Raw genomic sequence first — 5,775 nt, forward strand, 5'->3', positions numbered from 1 at the left:
TCAAAGGGAGCGCAATCGCATTGTGTTCAGGAATAGCGCTGTCCCGCATTAGGGAAGAAGGCGTACGACAGCGCTGCATCCACTTATTTGACTCCGCAGCGGCAAAATATATTTTAGTTTTAGGTGCACCAACGCTTCGTCATTGCCTCCCCTGGAAGAATAATGGTTTATTTTAAAACGATACTATTTACCCCAGGTCTCAAAATATTGTCCACCAGCGCCAGCAGCGGCACCGTCTGAATACCCCCCCGCCCCACCCCCCCGCACACACACACACCTTTGAAGCATGACAGCCTCGTAAAATCACGAGCATACTTCTGAGAGAAGGCATGAAAATCTACACTTCTCATGGTAAAAGCCTGTCATGATCACATTCAGCTCGAACTCTTCACCTGAAAGAAACGTAGACACTGACAGGATATGCAATGTGGGCTATGTCACTCAAAAAAAGAAATTTCCATGACACACTAAACGATTCAGAAACAAACAATATTATCGCTGTCATTTCATTACATACACAGTAACACAATCATCTTGCATGCTTTAAAAAATAACGCTATCGCATATATGTGGCGTGGTTGTCACTGAAAATCTAGGAATTTATTTTAATTCATTTTATTTGTTTAACAATACTGTCAACCCTCATACGAGGGTTCTTACAGAGAGGGTATAAAAACGTCATAGAAAAACAGCATTATGCACAGCACTGACTACGTCAGCATCAAACTGTACATTCAGTCAAGCATCAAAATGGCACTTTCAAGCAGATGGTTATCCAGAGATCGTTCGAATTCATGCAGGTCACTCAGTTGCACAACACTCATTGGCAAGTCATTCCATATTTCAATTACATGAGGGAAGAAAGAATTTCTGATATTCACTACGGGCGTATAGTACGGCTGAATTATCCGACTACGATTTGTTCTAGAACTCCGTCTGCTTGATGCTTGTATGTATGTTTCCGTATCAATATTTATCTGTCCTTGAAGCATCTAGAATAATAGCTTCAGCCGATTTTTTTTATTGTCTACGTGTTTTTTGATAAATCAAGGTTACAGGAAGCGAGCATATCTGTAACAAACTATATCCTTCGATATCGGCCACAAATAAAGCTTACTGCGTACCTCTGAACTCTTTCTAATTATTTCTCTAAATATATTGATTAGGACTCCATACTACTTGTTGCAAATTAAGGCAGGAATCTGCAAACAAAACGACCAGAAGGAGGTAGACGAGTATTGAAAGAGGGAGCGGGCGGTAGAAATTGAGCCCATGTTTGCATATTGAGAATCGTGTGGACAGCCGGGGATTAAAGATAGTCAAAGGCGGCCTTGGTGTTCGCCCTGCTTCTTCCATACTACTGACGCCTACTCAAGGATTGGCCTCACAAAAGCTTTATATGCAATTAGTCTTACAAACCCGTGTAGCATGCTGCAATGTTTTTCTTAGGAATTATAACATCTGGTATGCTTTAGAACATACGTCTTCTATAAGTGTGCCCCAATTTAACTTTTGATTTATTGTCATTCGTAGATACTTGAACTGAGTTACATTTACCATACACTTGTCACCAATGAAGTTTGGAAACGAAAGAACAGACATCTTTGTTGTAATGTGGGTGTATGTTGATTTCGAATAATTTATTTGCATGTTCCATTTTTGCACCATTCGCTCAAAGCCTTAAAGAGTTGTTAATTCTAAGCTAGTCGTCAGTGTTTCTAAATGTAGAATAAATTAAACAGTCATCAGCGAATAGCTTTAGTCGTACATTTGGTTCTATGGAAGCAGAGATATCATTAATATACACCACAAATAACAACTGTTCCAGAGCAGAACCTTGCGGAACTCCTTAAAGCACCGATAGTGAACCGCACACATTACCAGTTATTTTGACAACCTGATTACGATTCTTTAAGTATGCTTCAATCCATTTTGCAATATTCGTATTAATTCCAGCTCATTCAAGTTTAAAAATAATTTATTGTGCGACACGTTATCAAACGCTTTCGCAAAATCTACAGCGATTACCTCAATCTGCTGCTCTGCATCAATCGTCATTGTCAAATAGTGAATTGCCTCTACGAGTTGTGTAGTGGTTGAAAGACCTGCTCTAATTCCGTGTTAATGAGGATAAGGTACACAGCTTGTTTTCAGGTGATGAAAGATGTGCTTGGCTATAATTTGTTCCATACGTTTACAAGAAATCGATGTGAACGATATTGGGCGGTAGTTATTTACAAGTGTTCTATTGCCCCCTTTAAACACCGGAATTACTACTGCATTGCGCCAATCTTGTGGCACACAATCGGTATGTTAAGGATTTTTGAAAAACAAGTTTAAGGTATCGCGACGCCCACTCGGAATATATTCGAAGAAACTGGGCTGGTATGTTTTCTGGTAATTTCTAGCATCCAAATCGAGGAGCTGCTGAAATACGCCCTCCTGCGTAAATATAACATCATCCATTTGGCTAGACAATAAGCATTCTGAACTAAGGTCTATGTCATCTTTGGTTGCGCTGATTACGGACTGGAAAAAGGGAATAAAGTCATCTACTATGTGCTCCTTTATTATCACCACCTGATTTCCGTGCTTAATTTCCTGTATTCTCTCCTTTCTACCACTAAAGTATCGCTAGAACTTTTGCGGTGACGTTTTGAGGAAGCGGCTAAGCGTTTCATCGAAGAACGTTTGTTTAGCTGCTTTCAACGCTTGCTTCAGCTCAGCACGAAGTCGCAAATATTGAATACGTTTATATTTCTTTTTACATAGTCTTTTTATTTTTCGTTTCATATGAATTATGTCCGTGGTGATCCAGGGGGCTTCGGTGCTTTAACACGAGTTGGAATATACCTGTCAACGCAGTGTAACGATCTTAAAATGCTACCACAGCTCTTCTACTGTTTTCGAGTCATACTCAATTTCAAAATCATCAAAGGCAGATTCCAGGTATTCAAGAATGAAGGTGACGTCCGGACATCCATAATCCCTAACTCGTACAGGGATATAAAGCCTTGAGCACTCACTGGTTTTAAGTGGTATGGCAACAACAATCATCTTGGGGTCAGAGACGCCATCTTCAACGTTAACAGTGTGCTCTTCTATATTATTTGACAGGAACACCAAGTCCGACAATGACCGCGAATTGGGCGTTATTCTAGTATCCTCTGGCACAATTCGTTTCAGGTTATACGAAAACATAATTTCTAATAGTTTCTCTCCGTTAGATGAATCAGGACCAACAGAACATAGGCGTTGTTAATTTATGTGTGGTAGGTTAAAATCGCCGGTCATTATTAGTCTCGTGCTCGTTTTGACATTTTCACATAAAAAGAGTGTGCAGTACATCCAGGAACTCAGGCGAAGCAGAGGGTGCACGGTACACAGCCACGATAATGTAAGTAACGTTATAAAACTGTCTTGCACCAAACTTCATCAGCAACATTGCAATCCACCATTACAGCAGATAGAGTTTTTACTATTATACAAATGCCCCCACCACGTGTGTCCCAGTCTTTTCTAAACAACATATAGCCCGGAGGAGCAATGCAGTCATAAGATATACTGTTATTCAACCAGGTTTCTGTTATTGTTACAACATGCGGGCTTTGCGAAAGGAGCAAGAATTCTAATTCTGTAGTCTCATTTACAATGCTTCGCGCATTCAAACTTAAAAGGCGTAGCTATATCTGCGATGCGTGTCGAACGTCACACTTTTGATTGAGGAATCGAGATCAGCTGGGCTACCTGGTTCATCTGTCTGATGCTGTCTGGAATTACCAGTCTTATCTCCGTGGCCTGTAGACATAAGACAGCGTTCGTTTCGTCTGTGGTCCCAGACCTAGGTTTCGTTGTTTACGCGAAGTTTATTATAATCAAGAAAGACCTTTCCCTTCTTAGCCCTGTCTGCGACCGCACTTTCCCATAGTTTTCGGCGTACTTCTACAGTTTCTTTAGCATAATCAGCACTAATACGCCAAGCAGTTCCTTTCAGCTTTGCGCCTTTTGTCTGCAGACTCTCTTTTTCTCTGGAATCATAAAATTTAAGAATAACTGATCTGCATTTCATCCCGCCGGGGTGGCGCAGTGGTTACGGCGTTCGACTACTGCGCCCAAGGACGCGGGGTTGAATCCCGGCCTCAGCGGCCGCTTTTCGATGGTGGCGAAAAGCAAGGCGCCCGTGTGCTGTGCGATGTCAGTGCACGTTAAAGAAGCCCAGGTGGTCGAAATTTTCGGAGTCCTCCAGTACGGCGTCTCTCATAGCCTGAGTCGCTTTGGGACGTTAAACCCCACAATCCAGAAACCACAACCGGTCTACATTTCTGTGGTTGGGCTTTACCAAGGCGATAAATTCGCTCCACTGTGTCACCCTGCACGCCCACAGTTTTCCGAAATATATTCCTCACAACAACTTCCTTCAGTTTTGATTCTGTTTCCGTTTCAGTGTCTGTCTCATTTTCAGTGACGCCAAATATTCGTAAATTGTTACGTCTGCTTCAGTTCTCATCATCAACAAGCTTTGCAGCCTGCTGTTCGACTATTTCTTCTAACTTACAAATCCTGCTATTCATCGCATAAAATGCATCAAACGGCCCTGTACGTTGTCGTTTTTTGCTCTCACTTCAGCAATTTCACTTTGATGTCATCCATCTTAAGTGCGAACGCAACTTGGTTCTCAAGAATTTCATCCAACTTCTCATTTACTTTTGGCCTGGGATTCTGTTCAACGTCTCCCAACATAAGCAATAAAAGAAGCATTGACCAGCAGTCATACAAACTTTCACAGTTTCGAGGGCACGGCAAGAACCTCAAGAAGCGGTGGTCACTACAATAAGCAATCGTATTGCTCGGAACACTTGCCTGCAAAAGCAGTAGTGAAGGCTTAGACATGTTGCTTGCCAGCCAAATGCCATGCCCTCTGAAGCAGTGGTCGCTGCGAGGCTCCTTTAGTACGGCGTCGAGTGACGACGTCACAGATGACTTACGGTAGTCGAAGATCAGGCATTGCACACTATCATTGCCACGAGGCATCCGGAAGAAGGCCAGTCGATGACCGTTGCTAGTTGTTGTAGCGGTAAAACTGCACGGCAAAATCTGCAAAAGCAGTAGCGGAGGCTTAGACATGTTGCTTGCCAGCCGAGGGCACGGCACTCTGCATTCGCTTAGCTTTAATTTTGCTTTAATTTCCGATAGAAGATCAGCTTCACTGCGATAGCGGCTCACGCTGCACATCAATTGATAAAACAGTTCGCATGCTCTAACTCGCTTCGAGCCCCTACCAGCGTGCCCAGAAAAAAACAGAGAGCATTTTTTGCATATTTCGTGTACAAAACTATGCGTCTTACGGAAACGTGTCGGTGAACAGGCTAGCAATTTTAGGCCGGGTGGATTGTGCATTCAGGCACATCCCGTTTTATGGCGCCGACAAACAGTTCACATCTAGTGTGGGCTCGAAACTCTCCCGTGCCTCTGCTCTGGAGGAACTCATGACAGCGACCGAATGATACAGCACAAGGCTCATCCATTCAGGAATGAGCACATTAATACAAATCATAATCTCAAATGCGCTTTCTGGTTCATGGAACAAAAAAGCTTGTTCCGAATCGCCGATTGGACTCGGGTATTAGTTGAATTTAATGGCGAAATTATTGTGCCGTCGAGTTAGCTAGCCAAGATACAATCACACCCCAATTCCTTCTGTAGGGAGAAAATACGAAACGTCGGCGCCATTATAATTAAATTTGCCTTTTTCTTTGCAGAGTAAATTGAGTCGAC

At 42.5% G+C, this 5,775-nt stretch overlaps 1 pseudogene; it reads right to left on the reverse strand.

Annotated features, from left to right (window-relative positions):
* Positions 1 to 388: 388 nt before the first annotated feature.
* LOC146180977 (uncharacterized) lies at positions 389 to 5,124 on the reverse strand (annotated as a pseudogene).
* Positions 5,125 to 5,775: the final 651 nt, after the last annotated feature.

This window comes from Amblyomma maculatum, chromosome 8 (assembly GCF_055883805.1).
Source record: "Amblyomma maculatum isolate TAMU_Amacu chromosome 8, ASM5588380v1, whole genome shotgun sequence".
NCBI lineage: Eukaryota > Metazoa > Arthropoda > Arachnida > Ixodida > Ixodidae > Amblyomma > Amblyomma maculatum.